The 20608-nt window shown below is 40.1% G+C and overlaps 1 protein-coding gene and 1 pseudogene across 1 annotated transcript in view; one reads left to right on the forward strand and one right to left on the reverse strand.

Moving 5' to 3' along the window:
- Positions 1-20608, forward strand: part of DEFB108B (defensin beta 108B) — an 875574-nt gene that overhangs the window by 417073 nt on the left and 437893 nt on the right. The gene's annotated exons all lie outside the window — the stretch shown is intronic.
- Positions 150-20337, reverse strand: LOC135964857 (zinc finger protein 90-like; annotated as a pseudogene).

A 20608-nucleotide genomic window follows, 5' to 3' on the forward strand; every position in this document is an offset into this window, starting at 1 on the left:
AAGAATAAAGGTAACTGAAGTAACGTCCATGTTGATTACAGTAATTCTTCAAAATGTGAGTCTTTTGGCATGTTTAGATGTTACAACTACAGCTAAAGTCTCTTCCATATTCCTCACATTCGTCATTCCTAACACCATGTCATCTAAAGTCAGAATATGTTCTGAAGACATTTATAAGTTTCTCTCCAGGGTGAATTTTCTGATGTTATTTAAGATTAGTACGTTGACTGAAGGCTTTCCCACATAAATGGCATTCATATGGCTTTTCTCCAGTGCATGTTCTCTCCTATCATCTAAGGTCAGAAGATAGACTAAAGGCTTTCCCACATAGAAGACAAGCATGTGGTTTCTCTTCAGTGTGAATTCTTGTGTGTCCTCTAAAGCCAGAGCTTTGACTAAAGACTTTCCCACTTTTATCACATTCATAACACTTTTATCCAAGGTGAGTTCTCTCATGTCTTCGAAGGTTAAAGGATTGAATAAAGCCTTTCCCACACTGATGACACTTCTACGGTCTCTCTCCCGTGTGAGTTTTCTCATGTCTTCTAAGGTGAGGACGCTGAGTGAAGGATTTTCCACATAGATGACATGCATATGGCCCGTCTCCAGTGTGAGTCATCTTGTGCCGTCTAAGGTGAAAGCAATTAGTATAGGCCTTTTCACATATATTACATTGATATGATTTACCTTTAGTATGAATTTGTTTATGTGGTTTAGGGGACAACTGATTACTAAGGGATTTTCCACACTGTTTGCTGACGTAGGGTTTCTTTCCACTCTGAGTTAACAAACGCTGAGTCATTGTGGAACTGTGAGTGCAATCTTCTCCCAAATCATTACATTCAAAGGGATCCTCCAGAATGAGGGAGTTCTCCTTTAGAGACAAAGATTAAAAGCTCTTAATGATTTACCGACATACATCTAGAGATTCATTTCACCACCTTTGAATCCTAGACCAACCATTCAGTGGTAGAGCTCAGTTGAAATCTTTCCAATGTTACTTGTGTGAAAGGAAATTAGATTTTGGCACCCCAAACTCATTTAACCAAAGGGAACAATCAAGCTGGGAACAGGGTCACACAAACCTGCCTCCCCCTTCTGGTTCCTAAGTAATATGGCTACAAGATGAAAAGCTACATGCCTCCCCCATATTTTGCCCACAAAGAAATTCCTGATGAGCTGTTAAAATTACATCATGGCAATGCAAACTGATAGCTTGTCTTTACAGGTGCAGTCATCCCCAGTTCACCAGACACAAATGCATATCCGATTGTTTCCCTGCCCCGTTTTGCCTATATTGTCTTATATAAAATGCAGCTTTCCAGCATTATTCCTCTGCCTCATTTGTTTATGTCATCTTATGTAAAAAAAATCCAGATTCACTGAGCCAGAAAAATGCATGAATGACTATTTTTTTCTACCCACCTTTTACATGAAAATTGTGTACTTCTCAATATCCCACCCTTTCCCCCTTTAAATTTAGAGAAAATCATCTTTGGAGAAAGATATACACCTGTCCCCCAGGTGCATGTCCTTAACTCTGGCAAATAAATCTCCTAAAATGATTGAGACTTGTCTCGTCATTTTTCTCGATTGACACTTGCGTACACATTATCTCCTGCAGACTCAGATATTTTTTCTTTTGTAAGAGCCCAACTGCAGAGTTATTCCATTAATTGTGATGATATCAATATCCTTCAAAGTCTGAGCATGAGCAATGTATATGCACTTGTTCTACTTTAAAGATCTCATGTTATGGTTTAGAACACAGGTCATTTTATTCACTAAATTCAAAGTATCACATTTTTTTTTTTTTTGCTTAGAAAGCACTTAATGCCAGCCTAATTACACTCAGGTGACTGTGCGTCATTACTAACTTAACCCATTACCAGGTCTTTAACTTAGATGACTGGTGTACACAGCTATAAAACTTACCATTGTCATACTGGTGGATGCGTCTTTTCTGACAGGATGCATGGATATCGTGTGTTTTTTCTTAAGGGCACTTTCCTTGTCTGAAATAATTGAAAAATAAATTGTTACCTTGGTATTATGGTAATAAAATTAATTGAAAAACCCCAAGGCCCGTTTACTTTTTCTCAAAAATTGACACTTAGATGTGGCAAATGTGTCAAATGAAGAAAATACTTCAATAGAAGAAACAGATTGTACAGCGTCAGCAATTAGAAAAGAGTTTTAAAATTAAAATGTGAAAAGAGTTAAAATGGACCTGAGATACCAGGCAGGTAAATAGAGGGATAGTCTTCACAGGGGTATCGGGAAAAGAGTCAGCATGTGACAGTTTAACCCCAACAAGTACATGAATTATCCTTTTCCCGAAAGTAAAAGAAAAGGCAAGAGGACATAAGAATAGCATCTGACATATGAACAAAATGATAATAACATCTAAGGAATTCTGCTCCGGTAGCTTAACCTACATTTTAGAAATTACCACTCATTTCATAAAACCGCTAATTAATATTTGACTGATATTATTCATTGACAAAGCACCTCCTCCTATTAGAGCACAGGACCCTGTTGCTTACCCAGATTCTGGCCTTGGAGAAATTCTCTTCCTTCCCGCCAGAGCTCTTTTCCTTGCTCCAGCTGCAAAGTTATGTAGGATTTGCTTATCTGGTACCCTGTTAGTGGAAACAGTACGTGTGTTTTGAGTTCACTGTCAATAAATGTGCATTATCACCAACTGTAAGGCAGGCTACCGAGGAAGAATAAAAACAGTGAAGGTCAGCTCAGGCCACGAGACCTAGAACACAGAAAACTCCCCAGGATTTTTTTGACCCAACATGAGACTAGAAAATAAATCCAAATGAAAGGTCCATCAGGAAAAGGAAATTCAAAACAGGCAGGACCTATGAATGCTGAGTCCATGCCTAAGTTCCAAGACACAATGCATAATACACAGTCTTTTCAGAAAGAGATTAATTAAATCTCTGCACAGTATGTTTATTATTATTCTCATGCAGAACAAAAAAAAAAAAAAACATCCGATTTACAAAAATAATTGGTGTTCTACACAGAAAAGATATTGCTATTGTTTTCACTAATTGGTTTCAGCCTAAGCATAGCGACTAAAGCAGAAGAGTTATTTAGAAAATATTTAATTTAATACATTGAAAATATTCATTAAGTTCCCAGGTCTGTTCTGAGTATTAGACACTGAGTACCAAAGAAACCATGAAATCCTTGTCAAGATTACATTCTAATTGAGTGACAAACTAAATAAAACTAAATAAAATAAAATAAAGACATTTCTTTCAGACAGATTTAGAGAGCTCAAACTTTTTTCAGGTAAGATCTGTGAGAGAATCAGAGAAGAGATTAGAGTGAGATATGGGGAAGCTGTTCCAACACTTATTGAATGAATGAGTCAATGTGTGTCTACATACGTATGTGAATGTTGAGGGACTCACCGAGGGACACCAGGTGACTGTTGTTTTCCAGCATTACATCTCTGTACAGCTTTCTCTTGGATGTGTCCATCATGGCCCACTCTTCCTGGGTGAAGTCAATAGCTACATCTTCAAAAGTCACTTTCTTCTAAAACATCACAGACATTTTAGTTTAGACAGAGAATCCCTTTTAACGTGCAGAGGAGGAAGGCTGAGATGACACAGGTAGGAGCTGGGTATGCAGAACACCCAGTGTTTTAGCTTCCAGCCAGTTCATTCTCAATACTAAGCTGGTATCTGCCTTTCAGATTCACTCACAGAGACGTACCCACTCTTAATCCATTAAACTTTACTATGAAGAAATATCGCATGAGGTGTGGCATAATATAGCCCAGATATTTTTCAGTAATGTGTTAATCACCTGTACATAACTGATTATAAAATTTTCGCTTGAACCTTCATAAATAAAACAAATTTACCATGAATTTCAAGTAAATTACAGATTTGTCACAAGGCAAATAACCATGATTTACTACTTTTTAAACATGACCGTGATTAAATAAATTATTTCTCTAGATAAACCACAGGTTTCTCACCAATCAAATGGTTAAAAGACCTATTATGTGCTTTGAATAATCTAAAGAAGTAACAGAAAACATGTTTCCTACCTAGCAAATATTTATTAAATACAGGTCATTGGTCCCTTATTCATTAAAAAGTTAGAAAGTAATGAACCAGACTCCAGCATTCTTCAGAACTGAACAAGTTTTATGCAGAATATAGGATTCAATTTATACATAGAGTCACTCTAATGTTATGTAATTCAGGTGTTCATGACAAGGCTTGAAGACAGTCCAGCAGCATAAGACAAGACCGCTGAGGCTGCTACACTGAGGAAGTCGTAGTCTGATGATTCCTGTGATATGAAGCCTCCTGTTCTCAACTTTCTCTGGGCAATCCAAACATCAGTTATCACTGCCTCTCTTTTAACTTTACCTTGTCACTTGGCTTGTTCAAGGATAAAAAGGCCTCTTTACTGTTTTGTTTTTTCTAACCAGCCCTTATGAAGCATTTCCACAGAACCCTAAATTGTACTCTATCTACTATATTCCTTCTCCTGAGTGTGCAACCATAATTAAGTAATTGTATTTCTTATATGTTACTTTCAGTTACCAGAAGGCAAAAAGGTTAATTATCAAAAGGTAAAACGAATGGGGATAAGCATAATAATGACTTCTTTAGTTGTCCTTTTGCAAAGTTTTTAAAAGCACAAATATATTTTATCAAATTCTTCTTTTTCCTCAACTCTGTGCAGCTCTTGCCCAAGGCCTATCACATGGGATTTATTGAACTCAGCTGCTAGAACATCAGCCTCATTATTGGGCTGTGATCTTCTGCTCTTCACGCATCTCTATTGCCTGCATTCATCACAATCCTAAGTCTATTTCAGCCAACGGTACAGTTAATGGGTCAATTATTTCCCTATGAGGTTATAGGATGGATAGAAGAAAAAGAAATACATAAATGAGACCTCTCATGTCTTTTTTGGTAAATAGCCTGAATGGGGCTGGAATAAAGTAGTGTAATATTAGAAATTATATTGATAACTTAGGAATCTTTGACACATGATACCCAACCCAGAGTCCTGAGAAAACTTAATTGGAGACCAGATACCTGAAAGTCTCCTGATTGCATTTGGAACACCCAGGCTGGATGGATTTTGCATCATAAAAACAAACAAACAAAAAGAATAAAAATGAAACACCCATGCAAACTGCAGAAACCTGCCCATTTGCCAGCAATATGGGTGTCATTTCAGCAGAGAGAGGCATCCCCTACTCACTAGTGAATGCATTGTCAAGAACTCAGTCTCTCTCTGTCTTCTTCTGGATTTCCACTTGCAGACACTTCAGGCACTAAGAAAAGCTGAGGTTGGAGAAAGAACACGTGAGACACCAGCCTTGTACACAATTTTCAGACCAACCTGTGATGAAAAGCCAGACCTTCACTGAAGTGTGACACCACCTGCACCACAGCCTGACCAACAGACACAAACACACAGAGGCCTCTCCTCTTTCCCCAAGGTCAAAATTAGGAAGCCTATGACTATGGTTTCTGACAAAGAAGGAACACAGATATCTTGTGAACGAGAACATCAAAAGCACTGAGTTTTGTATGTTAATTGACACAAGTCCAGATATTCAGTTCCCTCACTGATTTTAAAACACAGGGATCCCTGACTCCGCCCACATGTGGAATATGATTTCCACTTGCAGATAAACACTGTGGGATTTCTCAGATTTTATTATCCCAGCTTTATGCCCTAGCAATGTTTCTCCAACACCAATCACAGCCTTCTGAAGCCTTACTCCACTTTTACTTTCTCTCAATTTCTACTTTTGTATTTCCCCTTGGAACTTGGAAATCAATCAAGTAAGAATCTGTTTTAGGGTCAAGTGCGGTTGCTCTTGCCTGTAATCCCAGCACTTTGGCAGGCCAAGGCAGGTGGATCACCTGAGGTCAGGAGTTCGAGACCAGCCTGGCCAAAATGGTGAAACCCCATTTGTACTAAAAATACACAAATTAGCTGGGCATGGTGGTGCTTGCCTGTAATCCCAGCTACTCAGGAGGCTGAAGCAGGAGAATCGCTTGAACCCAGGAGGCAATTACAGTGAGCCGAGATCCTAACACTGCACTCCAGCCAGGGCGACAGAGCAAGACTCTGTATCAAAAAAAAAAAAAAAAGAAAAAGAAAAGAAAAAAATCTGTTTTAGGATGGGGATAATAAATTCAGGAATTTATTTCCCTTGGAGGGTCAACACTCCCATCCTGCTGATCTAGCCCTTAAAATCCCCTGCATCAGAAATTCGCAGCAGTACCCTGGGTCATGGTGTTTCTGTCCTGTGTATACAGTCACAATCCTCTAAGATGCTCAGAAAATACAAAATGACTTAGGGCTGAGAGAAATTTAGCAGCTCAATCTGATATTTTACTAAGGTGGTATCTAAAATTCTTGCAATCATGGTTTATGTTAGTCTTTGTGAGTTGCAATATCTCTGATTATCATGATACATATTTGCTGAGAAATACTGATGTCCATGTGTATATTCATACATATGTAGGTATATAGATGGATATGTTTATATGAATGCATGTGTTTGAGATGGGGGAAAACATGCATGTATTATTTCCCTGCTAAAAATATAAAAATAATTAAATATATTTTATGTACAAATGATAATTATGTGTCATAAACAAAAAATTAACTGACCCATTTGTACATGAAGTCCAGGAAAAATAAAAAGGGTAACTTTGTATTAATTGTGATGTTGTGCTTACAGATATACATAAATTTCCTTTTTTAACCCTTATAATAACCCTGCTGATTATAGTTTATTTACCAGTTCAATAAATGATCAACAGAGTTTGAAAAATATGACAAAATTACAAAACTAGAAAATGACACAGCAATACTTTTAATTATATTCTGCCTTGTCACTGCCTCTTCTTGCTATTTTGCAAAATTACTCCCCTAACCAAGGTTCTCTATGATTCTGGGGACTCCAGGATTTAGACCCCAGTTCCCAAACTTCACTGTGTCTATTTTTACTGCCACATTTTAATGCATATTTACAGACTTCAACAAGCACTTTTCAATATCAACTTTTTTCTTATTCCTTGGTCTATTTCCTACATCTGTTCATCAAAGCTCCAGTAACATATGACTCCATCTGCCTGTCCCTTCCATGAATGTACCTGACAGTACATGTATTATGTAGTCTGTAATTCAAGCAGAACAGATATTCCTTCAAAACAATAAGGTATTAGAGAATGCCTACAAAGCTTCAGTGAAACCAGCTGTAACCCTTAATATTATTACCATGTAAACTCTTCCTCGAATATCAAAATAAGATTTGGACTTTAGAGAATATTTGTGTGTGATTATAACCCAAACATGAACTAAAAGTAATTTAAATGGTCATATACAGACTGTGCCAGGGACAAACAAGGACAAATATTATAAGAAAATCAAAGCACACTTATTTCCTAAAGGACTCTTGTGTGGAATCTATAAAAACTATTTCAAGATATAGAGATTAAATATATTTCAAAACACACACATACACAAGCAATCTTTAGGATAAATTTTTTAAAACTTATGTTATGGATCTAAAATTTTCATTAATTCATGGAAAAAATGTATTGACAAACTTCTCACCAGAGTAGGAATAACAACTTATGTATTTGGTGACTTCAAGATGAGAGCCTGCACAGCTTAGTATCTCCCTCCAGATCTCTCTCTCTCTCTCTCTTTTTTGTTTTTTGACAGAGTTTCCCTCTTGTTGCCCAGGCTGGAGTGCAATGGTGAAATCTCAGCTCACTGCAACTTCCACCTCCCAGGTTCAAGCTATTTTCCTGCCTCAGCCTTCCAAGTAGCTGGGATGACAGGCATGCGCCACCACGCTTGGCTAATTTTGTATTTTCAGTTGAGACGGGGTTTCTGCAATTTGATCAGGCTGGTCTGGAACTCCTGATCTCAGGTGATCAACCCGCCTCAGCCTCTCAAAGTGCTGGGATTACAGGCATGAGCCACAGCGCCCGGCCCAGATCTCTTAAAAAGTCATGAGGAAGGAGCCATTCTGCATCCTCAATATTACTTTACTATTTTAAGGACACCCATAACAATTAAGAGGCTGACTTGTGACTTTCTAGCCCTTTCAGGGCTATTTAGGCCCACCTTAGTGAAGTATTAGGAATGCAGTATTAGGTCTCAAGTTCCTGGACACCAAAACCATGTTCTCCAACAGATCTTCAGTAAAAATAGCTGATGTCTATATTCTTTTGCCTGTCCTTTCCCTTCCTTTTAATTCAGAACTGCGGTCTCAAAAAGTGCTATTATTTAGTAGATTCTCTCAATTCTCAACACCAGCGCTATACAGTGTTGAGTAACATCTCAGGTGCTAGGGAAACAGCAGCTGACATTCTAGCAATGCACAAATAGAAAAGCAAAGATCACCACAGAGTAAAAGAGAATAGATTTTTTAAAAGTATGAAACCAAAACGAGTATATATCAGATTACAGTATAAATGGAAAATCCTATTATCTTGACTGGATTGCAAGTCAAAACCTCTCATGGCTTCCAACATCCAATATATTCAAAGCAGTTCAGGAATGGTGAAAGTGGAATGGAATTTAAAATTATTCTAAGGTTGCATGTGTGAAAGCACCATGCCCTGAAACAAAATATTTATTTTTAAAGTGCATAATAAACACTTCATACAAAGTTTGTGTAACCAGAGAGAGAAAAAATCTCATATTTTTAAAAAAGGAATATGCAACATATTTACATATAATAAAATAAAATTAAACTAAAATAACAGCAATGGAAGACACAATCTGACTTCTGAAAATCAAGGGAGAAATCTCTTTTAAATAAACTTGGAACAATTTTTAAAGTAAGTTATGAAAAATAATAATACCTGAATATAGTATGTAAAAGTACCAACACAATAAAGCTAAAACAATATCCGTGGAAAAATTATTTGCTGTACATTATTTTTAAAAAATGATCTAAGTACTTTCCTCAAGAAGGTAAATGAATGAAATTTAAAAATTGCTTGAGAAAATCTGTGAAAGGAAATGAATATAGAGAAGCAGAATATAATTTAACTATAAACCACACAAATAGAATTTAAAAATAAGGCCAGGCGCAGTGGCTCATACCTGTAATCCAGCACTTTGGGAGGCGGAGGCAGGCGGATCACCTGAGGTCAGGAGTTTGAGACCAGCCTGACCAACATGGAGAAACCCTGTCTCTACTAAAAATAGAAAAAAAAAAAAAAAAAAAACAGGCGGGCGTGGTGGCACAAGCCTGTAATCCCAGCTACTAGGGAGGCTTAGGCAGGAGAATCGCTTGAACCTGGGAGGCAGAGGTTGCGGTGAGCTGAGATCACACCATTGCACTCCAGCCTGGGCAACAAGAGCAAAACTCTGTCTCAAAGAAATAAAAAATAAAAATAAATTAAAAATAAGTGGCAGCCAACATGCCCCACATGATTTTCTGTGATGAAAGAAATGTTCTATATCTACATTGTCCAATGCAGTAACTACCACACATATGTAGTTACAGAATTTCTAGTTTGGCCACGAATTTGGCTGTTACTACTAAGGATATGCCATTTAGTTATTTAATTATAATTAATTTACAGTTTATGGCCACATGTGACTAGTAGTTACTCTATTGGTCAATGCAGATCTAGAATCTTGGAGAAAGCAGTTAAAATAATGAGATATGGTCAAAACAAAAATGGAAAAGGCACACAAATAGTGAACACAGAATATGAGAATGTGAAGTAACAATTCACACAGTAAAGTTTAACAATGAGGTGCTGCCTTGATGGGACACATGTCTAATGCTATTCAAGGCTTGTCTTGTTACAGGTAGAAGAGCAGGAGCAGGGCAGGAGAGGGCTCTTCCCCTACCCACTAGAAATGTCAGGTGATGGTCTGTTAATGATCACTTTGCCTCTCTAACAATGATAATTAGGCAGCACCAGAGACAGGCCATTTCCTGGTGGTCTACACCTGTTAACATCAAAAACGTTAATTAAATGCAGACCCCACGAAGAAGCAACTTCTTGGGCATTTATGTTAAGAGACAAAAATGGCAAAGTATAATCTTCCGGGGACACACTCCACTGGAAAAGGAAAGAAAGCCTCAGACGGACACGCATATAACTCCCTAAACACACCGTGCATGCCAATTCCAAAGGGTAAGGAAAGCACTGTGCATGCCGGAAACTCTCCCTAAAGGAAGAATCATGGGAAAGAGGCAGGCCCATCCCAGGATCAAGGTTGAAGGCCCTTCTCTTTTCTCTCTTGGACCTTCAGGCATCCACTTGGGTCTCTTCCAAGAGAATTTTCCTTTCCTTTCTGTTCTAAAGCCTTTTTAAATAAACTTCCACTCCTGCTCTGAAACTTAGTCTCTTTTTCCGCTGTATGCCCCTCAGTCGAATTCTTTCTTCTGAGGAGGCAAGGACTGAAGTTGCTTATGGACCCATGCAGATATGCTGCCAGTAACTCCAATCTCTTCTACTGGAAACAGTATCATTGTAAGGGAATGAGGCCAGTTCACATCTCAGTGCTCGGAGAACTCACCAAAAATAAAAAGTTGGAGGATGCTGTGAACTTATCTACCTTCCAAGGCAACTCCCACAAGCAAGCAGCAAGACTCTCTTCCCCCAAGGTCTTAAACTCTTCTGATGCTCCTTCTCTGGGAAAACGCATCCTCTGATTGGCTTCCCCTTATACAGGAAAAAACAATTAATAAACCTAATCAGCACTACATTCCAAGAGACATGCCCTGATTGCACAGATACTGAACCTAATCAAAACTGCATTCTGGAGACACACCCGGTTCAATTTGATTGGATTTTTGAGACAGCTACTGAAAACCCCACATAAAGTTGGAAACCAAAAAGTTAAGGCTATGTTGAAGGAAAAATAGGAATATTCATTCCTTTTTTCATTCATAAGTACTTTTTTTTTTTTTTTTTTAGATGGAGTCTTGCTCTGTTGCCCAGGCTAGAGTGCAGTGGTGAGATCTCGGCTCTCTGCAAGCTCTGCTTCCCGAGTTCACGCCATTCTCCTGCCTCAGCCTCCTAAGTAGCTGGGACTACAGGTGCCCGACACCACGTCCGGCTATTTTTTTGTATTTTTTTTAGTAGAGACGGGGTTTCACCCGTGTTAGCCAGGGTGGTCTCAATCTCCTGACCTCGTGATCCGCCTACCTCGGCCTCCCAAAGTGCTGGGATTACAGGCGTGGGCCACCGCATCCGGCCTCATAAGTACTTTTGAGTGTATTATATGTACTAGAAAGCATTCGCAGTCATGGGGTACAGCAAGAAACCAGACAAACTAGAGTCTTATGGAGACTCTATATTCTAAAATTATTTGGAAGTAAACTGGACTTGAAAACAAATGGAAAGTGAATAGATATAAAAAGTTTCAATGTTCATGATGAAGTAAAAAAATAAAATATATTGCAGAAATGAAGTCAGGAAATGTTAGGGGTCATATGGTACTTGTAAGGCCATTGGTATCCTCTGAAATTCAAGCAGGCTGAAGACATTTGCATAACTAAAAGGAAAGCAGATGCTAATAGAAGACAATGAAGAAAGGGCCTGAAAGGCATTTCAGAGACCTTGGCTGGTGGCAGCCCCTCCCTTCAAAGGTCTGGAGGCCTATAAGGGAAGACTGGTTTTGTCGGCTAGGCCTAGGGCTGCACCACCCCGGGCAAGCGCAGGACAGTGCTCACAGCATTCTACCTCCCAACAACTCCAGCTCCAGCCATGGCTAAAAAGGCCCCAGCCACAGTTTGGGTCACTGCTTTGAGGGTGCAAGCCTTAAGCCTTGGCAATTTCCATGGGATGTTAAACCTGCAGTTGCACAAAGTACAGGAGTGCGCTGCTGATAAAGACATACCTGAGACTGGGCAATTTACAAAAGAAAGAAGTTTATTTGGACTTACAGTTCCACATGGCTGGGGGGAGGCAGAAGGCGAAAGGCATGTCTTCCATCACAGCAGGCAAGTGAGAGAATGACAGCCAAGCAAAACTGGTTTCGCCTCATCAAACCATCAGAACTCGTAAGACTTATTCACGACCACGAGAACGATATGGGAGAAACTGCCCCCATGATTCAATTATTTCCCACTGGGTCCCCCACAACATGTGGGAATTGTGGGAGTACAATTTGAGGTGAGATTTGGGCGGTGACACAGAGCCAAACCATATCAGAAGCCTTCACCTGGATTTCAAAAGATGTATGGAAAAGCCTGTATGTCCAGTAGAAGCCTGCTGGGGTGGAGACCTCATGGCAAATGTCTACTACAGCAGTGCAGAGGGAGAATATGGGGTAGGAGCCCCCACAGAGTCCTCACTGGGGCACTGCCTAGTGGAGCTCTGAGAAGACGGCCACCATCCTCCAGACCCCAAAAGGATAGATCCACTGATGGCTTTCACCCTGAGCCTGGAAAAGCTGCAGGCACTCAATGCTAGCCCTTGACAGCAGCCATGGGGGCTGACCCTTGTATCCAAAAGAAAATACCATAAAGACACGTGCACTCATATATTTATTATAGCATTATTTGCAATAGCAAAGACATGAATATTTTCTCTATCATTGGATAGAGAAAATGTAATATATATACACCATGGAATACTATGCAACCATTTAAAAAATTATGTCCTTTGCACCAACACGGATGCAGCTAGAGGCCACTATTCTAAAATAATGCAGGAAGAAAAGACCAAATACCATATGTTCTTAGTTATAAGTAAGAACAAAGCACTGATTACACATGGATGTAAAGATGGGAACAATGGATACTGGGAACTACAAGAAGGGGAAGGGAAGGTGGGGACCTGAAAAACCTGAAAAACATATACACCATGAAATACTATGCTTTCTACCTGGGTTACAAGATCATTCATACTCCAAGCCTCAGCATCACACAATGTGCCAATGTAAAACCCTGCACATGCATTCACTGAATCTAAAATAAAAGTTGAAATTTTTTTTTAAATAGGTGAAGATCTGAATAGACATTTCCCAGAAGAAGAGATACAAATGGCCAACAAATACATGACAAAATTCTTACCACCTCTAATTGTCAGGGGGATGCAAATAAAAACCACCATGAAATGTCACCTGACACCTCTTACAATAGCTGTTATCGAAAAGATGAATAGCAAGTATTAGTGAGGATGTGGATAAAAGATAACCCTTGTATATTCGTGGTGGAAATACAAACTACTATGGCCATTTTGGATAATAGTATGAAGGTTTCTCAAAAAATTTTTAAATAAAACTACCTGCTGATGAGGCTGTTGAGATATAGGAACACTTTTACACTGTTGGTGGAATGTAAATTAGTTCAACCATTGTGGAAGACAGTATGGTGATTCCTCAAAGACCTAGAACCAGAAATATCACTTGACCCAGCAATCTCATTACTATGTATATACCCAAAGGAATATAAATCATTCTGTTATAAAGATACATGCACATACATGTTCATTGCAGCACTAGTCACAATAGCAAATACATGGAATCAACCCAAATGTCCATCAATGATAGACTGGATAAAGAAAATGTGGTACATATACACCATGAAATACTATGCAGCCATAAAAGGGAATGAGATCATGTCCTTTGCAGGGACATAGATGGAGCTGGAAGCCATTATCCTCAGCAAACTAACCCGGGAATAGAAAATCAAACAGTGCATGTTCTCACAAGTGGAAGCAGAACAATGAGAACACATGGATACTGAGAGGGGAACAACACACACTGCGGCCTGTTGGGAGGCAGGTGGAGGGAGAGTATCAGGATAAATGGTTAATACATATATGCACTGGAATATTATTCAGTGTTACATAATAATGAAACCCTGTCATTTGTGACAACATGGGTGGACTTCGAGGGCATTACATTATATGAAATAGGCCAGCCACAGAATGGCAATTACTATATGATTTCACTTGCATTTGAAATCTAAAATAAACAAACTCACAAAAGCAGAGAGTAGAATGGTGGCTGCCAGGGGCTGTGGTGCAGGGGAAATATGTAGATGTGGTTAGAGCACAAAGTTTCAGATATACCATATAAGTAAGTTCTGGTGGTCTCATTTACAGCATGGTGCTTAAAGCTAAGAATACTCTATTGCATACTTAAAATTTGCTAAAAGGCTGGATTTTGTGTTCTTACCAAAATTTCTTACCAGTAATAATAATAATAATAATGGGAGGGACTTTGGGAGGTGAAGGATGTGTTTATAATCTTAAGGGTAGTGGTGTTCATGATGTATACTTATCCCCAGGTTCACTGAGATGCGTACCTTAAACATGGACAGCTTTTTAAATGTAATCATAGCTCAACAAATTGGGTTAAAAAAAAAAAGAGGGGGTTGGTTAAAAAGTTTAAAAGGAGGGGTAGACGTTCCCTTGTTTTTCTCTCTTGGTTATTTTCTTTCCTGCTGCCTGGAATTAAAAAATGATAGGTGGGCATTTAGCAGCCAAACTGGAGCCTCTTCTAAAATGCAGCAGAGCAGACAGCTGGAAGGGGCCTGCGTCCCTAATGAATTTGGCAAGCATCTGTACCAGCCATGATACGTGTAACTATAGATTTAAGTGAGAAAGAAATAAACTTCTGCCTTGTTTAAGCCACTTTGTTCAGACATTAATTTCATATGTGTATAGAGAATGTATGTTCCTTACGAGTAGGAAAAATGTTTATGCCATATGGTTCATAATGGGTGTTCAGCAATGTAGGGTGATGCTGATTATCATGACAATGGTGACAAACAGCATGAAATAATAAGTAATGAAAAAAATGGTTTAATAGTTGTATATGGTTACTTTCTTTAAAGATTCTGCTGCTAATATCATTCAATGTATTTGTATGCCGGTGGGAGTTTTATTAGATGTAGACTAAGAAAGTTTACATTATTTAATGAAAAATACTAGATCAATTTTAAAAAACAGTAAAAATATCATGAGATGGAACTAAGCATCTGTATTGCAAAGCAACTCTCCCAGTTGACTTTTTGCATAGTAATGATTGAGAATCCCTTGATCTAGATCCAACAGATCTCAACCTTTATAGGTGCTATCAAGGAAACACCTAAGGAAGACAATTTTCCTGACTATATCCATACCTCCAGTTAGTAATAGATCTAGAGATCTAGAACCCAAATCCAGACCTCCTGCTTCCATGTGCAGTGGTCGTTCGCTGTTCTGTGTTGTTCCACTTGGTGAAGAGGATTTGAGAATAAATGGCCGCATGATTCAACTCCCTCCTCTGCTCTGAGGAATATAGCCTTGTCCTAGCAAGCAAGAAGCTCATACAGTGGCGGAAGAGGCAAATATACATTCACTAATCTAACATACAAGGCAGTAAGCACTGTAATATCAACAAAGCACTTTGGGGTTTCAGACCAGGAGCAAGTGGGGTGATTAATTCTTAGCAGGGCTAGTAAAGTCTGGGAAGTGTTCACTAACAAAATGTCTGGTCATTAACGAAAGCAACTGGTTTCTCAACATAGTCTAATTTATTGTAACAATATAAATGGTTGTTTGTTCATAAACTTTCATCTTTTGCCAAAATGTTTGTAGCTTATGTTCCCATTGAAGAGGTTTTCTGGCCAAAACTGTGCACCCACATCAGTCCTCCCATAAAAGCAATTTTGCATGCATAGAACACCTCTATCTATGAATATTCCTAATGAGGTACAGAAAGGCTCTCATTATTCAAACAGAGACATTCCACTGGTGCTAGAGAGCCACAGACGGAAGTTTTCTCTGCCTCCTGGAAATGAAGCCAAACTTTCTTCTTTCTTCAGCCATGAGGATTCCTGTCCTCCTCTTCACCGTTTTCTTCTTTATGAGCCAGGTTCTACCAGGTAACAAAATAAACTTGGTAAGAATGGAGTGCCTAACACCTTACAGGGATTCAGTACTTAAAGAGAAATCACCATCATCTATGACCAGATAGGGGATCTCATCGGAAATCGGGAAGACACACCAGTCTCTGGCTCCCTGGTCAGGCCCAGTTCTGTCCAACCCATCTATATAGACCCCACACACCCAGTGCCCACCAGGCTCCTGTCAGCCAGGAGGACCCGTGCTCATCCCCTGAAGCATCCCACAGGGACCTGCATTCCACAGGGACCCACATCTCGGGGCCAACCTCCATGGGGGCCTCTTGGTTGTGGTGGCAGGGGCGGGGGGTAGTTGACCTCCAGCCCTCCCATCCTGGCCACTGTATTTTGTGGTGATCGTTTAGTCCTGGGAGCTTCCTGGGGACCCCGGAAGGAAGAGAACAGGGTGGTCATGGCAGCCTCAGCCTCAGCCCCAGGCTCTGGGCCCAAGCGCAACAGAAGGTAGAGAACAGGGTGGTCATGGCAGCCTCAGCCCAGGCTCTGGGCCAGAAGTTGATAACGACCAATTGAGAGCAACCACTGAATTCGATCCTCTTACAGATACTCGAGAAGTTGGCGAAGAACTGAATGTCGACCATTCTATGGTCATCCAGCATTTGAAGCCAATTGGAAAGCTGAAAAATCTTGATAAGTGGGTGCCTCATGAGCTGACCAAATATTTTAAAAAGCATCCTTTTGAAGTGTCATCTTCTCTTATTCTATGAAACAACAATGAACCATTTCTTGATCAGATTGTGACATGCCACAAAAAGTGGATTTCATACAACAGCCAGCTCAGTGGCTGGACTGAGAAGAAGCTCTAAACCACTTCCAAAGTCAAACTTGCACCAAAAAAAGGTCACGGTCACTGTTTGGTGGTCAGCTGCTGGTCTTTTGATCCACTACAGTTTTTGAATCCTGGTGAAATCATTACATCTGAGAAGTATGCCGAGTTAATTGATGAGATGCATGGAAAACTGTAGCACCTGGAGCTGGCACTGGTCAACATGAAGGGCCCAGCTCTCCACAATGCGTGACCACATGTCATACAACCAGGGCTTCAAAAGTTGAAGAAACTGGGCTATGAAGTTTTGTCTCATCTGCCATATTCACCTGACCTCTTGCCAACCAACTACCACCTCTTTAAGCATCTTGACAACTTTTTGCAGGGAAAACACTTACACAACCAGCAGGATGCAGAAAATGCTTTCCAAGAGTTCATCGAACCCTGAAAGCATGGAATAAACAAGTTTATTTCTCATTGGCAAAAATGTGCTCAATGTAATGGTTTCTTTTCTTTTAAAGACCAAGTCTCACTCTATCACCCAGGCCAGAGTACAAAGGTGCAGTCTCAGCTCACTGTAACCTCTGCCTCCTGGGTTCAAGAGATTCTCCTGCCTCAACCTCTTGAGTAGCTGGGATTACAGGCACATGCCACCACACCCGGCTACTTTTTGTATTTTTAGTAAAGATGGGATTTCACCATGTTGGTCAGGCTGGTCTCAAACTCCTGACCTCCTGATTCACCCACCTCAGCCTCCTAAAGTGCTGGGATTACAGGCGTGAGCGACTGTGCCCAGTCCATTGTAATGGGTTCTATTTTGATTAATAAAGATGTGTTGAAGCCTAGTTATAAAAATTTAAAATTCATGGTCCAAAACCACAATTACTTTGGCACCAACCTAATAATAGAAGAATTAAAAGAGGCCTTTATATTAGAGAGCCCATGGATGATAAAATAATAAAGAATATTACAATCTCCATAATGCACAAACTTGGTAACTTAGACCAACTGGATGAATTAAAAGACACAATCTATTAATACTAAAACATAGGAGAAATAGGTAATCTAAATATATTGATATCTATTTTAAAAATGGAATCAATACTTAATAACCTCACAGAAAACCTATATATTCCAAAAATCTGACATTCTGTCATGTTATTGTAACTGGTGGGATTCGGGGATTTCCATTTTGATAAGAACATAGGTGAGTCGCACACACTTACTTTCAGTGCTCATTGGTCAGGAAACCTATGTCCTCTATAGGATACTGCAGAGCGATGCGTTTTGGAGAATTTAGGCAAGATAATATTATTTTCAGAGTTAAAGGAAGACAACCTGTTTTATGTACAGCAATTCCTCATAATATCACAGGGGATACCATATTTAAACTTTGGGTATCCCCAGGTATAATTCTTATTTGAGCCACATGTGAATTTCAGATACAGAGGCTGCCGAACTTTGGTGGCTTTCAACAGATGTGGAAGTTAATTCACAATCCACTTTGTGGAGGCATAAAATTCAATGAGCACTCATTTAGCATTTTATTTTAATATTATTTTTGTAAACTTTGCATTTCCAATTAGGTGAAATTTTAAACCTGTTTCAGTTCTTATACACTTTTTTTTTTCCCCTGAGACAGAGTCTTGCCCTATCACCCAGGCTGGAGTGCAGTGGCATGGTCTTGACTCACTTCAACCTCCGCCTCCAAGGTTCAAGCAATTCTCCTGCATCAGCCTCCCAAGTGGCTGGGATTACAGGTGCCCACCACCATGCCCAGCTAATTTTTGTAGTTTTAGTAGAGATGTGGCTTCCCCATGTTGGTCAGGCTGGTCTTGAACCCCTGATCTTGTGATCTGCCTACCTCGGCCTCCCAGAGTGCTCAGATTAAAGGCCTGAGCCGCCGTGCCTGGCCTCTTCACTCTTTTTAGGCAGAGGGGAGTAAGGGTTGCTTTAAGTTAGGAGGGACTCCCGTGTACCCAACCCATTTGTGTAAATTTCTTCCTTCAGAGTTCTGCAAATCAGCATCACCATTGTTAAAGGCCTCCCACATGGTAATAATTGTGCTACAGGGTTTTACGCACATGAAGTTTATGTTTGGCTGAATGAACCTCCTTGCTGTGGCACAAGGGGGGCATAGGCGTTTTCACCAATTATGAAGCAGATTCACTGTGCAATGGCTACCAACTTTTCTGAGTACAATGAGACCAAACACATTCATACATAAATTCCATGAAGTGAATTTATTACTTACAAATAGCAAACAAAAGACAACAGAAGCCTAGGATTCAATATGAACCACTACCACAAGATCAGGAAGGCTACCCAGAGCAGATGGATGGAGTTTTGATGTAAACACTTCACTTGCACTACAACTGAGGGACCCCAGAAAGCAGCCCACCTTGGGTTTTCTCCAATGATGTGGTTTGCTGGACACAAGCGTTGAAGACCATTCTGTTTTGAGCAGGGACTCTAACAGAGCCTGTGCTGTTCTGACCAATGTCACCTGATTATCAGGATATTGTCTTCCCAGCATATCATACAGTTATCTTGAGAACTACCAGTAAGAAAGGGAGGAAAATGGCCCTGCACCCTTCAAACTGAAGGATCAGGATATTTGTTGTGACAGAGGCACAGACAGTAGCGACAGAGTGTTCTTGTGAGCCATTCACTAGTTCTCTTGACTGGAGCATGGCACCTAACTGCCTTTCTCTTTCCTTTCAATGGAAACTGTTTCAGAATATTTTGAATACTTTGAGTTTCTACATCTACAGAGTTGAGGCACATGATTGCTGGCAGTGTAGACTCTCTGCATGGTTACAGGAAAGAGTTCAGGAGCCCATCAAACCACATTGGAGGAGACCACCTAATCCTCCAGAGACTGTCATTCCATCTTCCTGGGGTTAGCTCCACATGCAGTAAGGCCATTGTGTCTAAGGCCGGCAAGACTTGCAGTCCGAAGATTTGACTTTTGACAAGCTGATAAGCAGCAGTGATAAGAAAAGCCCACACACTCGCTAGGAATTTTTCAATGAAAGCAGCTGAGACTCTTCTTCATATGTTTTGATAGGGGCTAATATCAAACTCTTTCTTCGCATTTTCTTTACTCATCCATGACTGAACCATGAGGCACTATAGATGTACACCTCATCAGGAGGGTGTAGGGGACAGCGGCAAGGGGAGCAGCAGCACAAGAAACAAACAAGGCCACTACTTCTGCCTACATAAAAACTATTGTCTTGGAGTATACAATAATTAATAATGTTCACATGGCTGCCCTAAGCATACAGAGATGGTGACCAGAGTAGATACAGGGACTACAGAGATACAGCCTGATCCTTGCTAATTAGGACTTAAGTGTCGGCTTATGTGCTGCGCTTTTGTGCATTAATAAGCCAGGGCCTCAAAACTGCCTGCTAAGCACAGGCCAAATGGCATGCTGGGTGCAAGTAAACATTCATGTCTAGGAGATGAGAACAGTTTAGTGTGGGAGAAGATGACAACACCTGAAGACCACAAAACACTGTGCAGACCAAAGGGAAGGCCCATCATCAGCTCACGGTTCTGACTCAGGCGGCTGCTGATGTGTTACGGAACCGTCAGCCGACAGCAGGTAGGTCAAGTTGAGCAGGTGTCCTTCATGAGGGCTGGTCCGTTCCATTTGTGTTGCCAATTGTTTCAACAGCGTCTCACGCACCCCACTGGTGAGGAAGGAATGAGCACCCTACGTTTACTGGCACCGTTAAACACATAACATCTATTACTAAACAGATAAGCCAGACATCAGTTATTAATTACATATAGGAGGATGGTGTAAGCTCCCACAGGCCCAAACAGGGATTAACTTGGAGTAGAGAGTGGTATAGCAGTGGTATAGCATTAAAAAAGTGAGGATGTTCTTTTTTTTCTTTTTTTTTTGGGGGGGGTGGGGA

The sequence above is a fragment of the Macaca fascicularis genome, chromosome 8 (assembly GCF_037993035.2).
Source record: "Macaca fascicularis isolate 582-1 chromosome 8, T2T-MFA8v1.1".
NCBI lineage: Eukaryota > Metazoa > Chordata > Mammalia > Primates > Cercopithecidae > Macaca > Macaca fascicularis.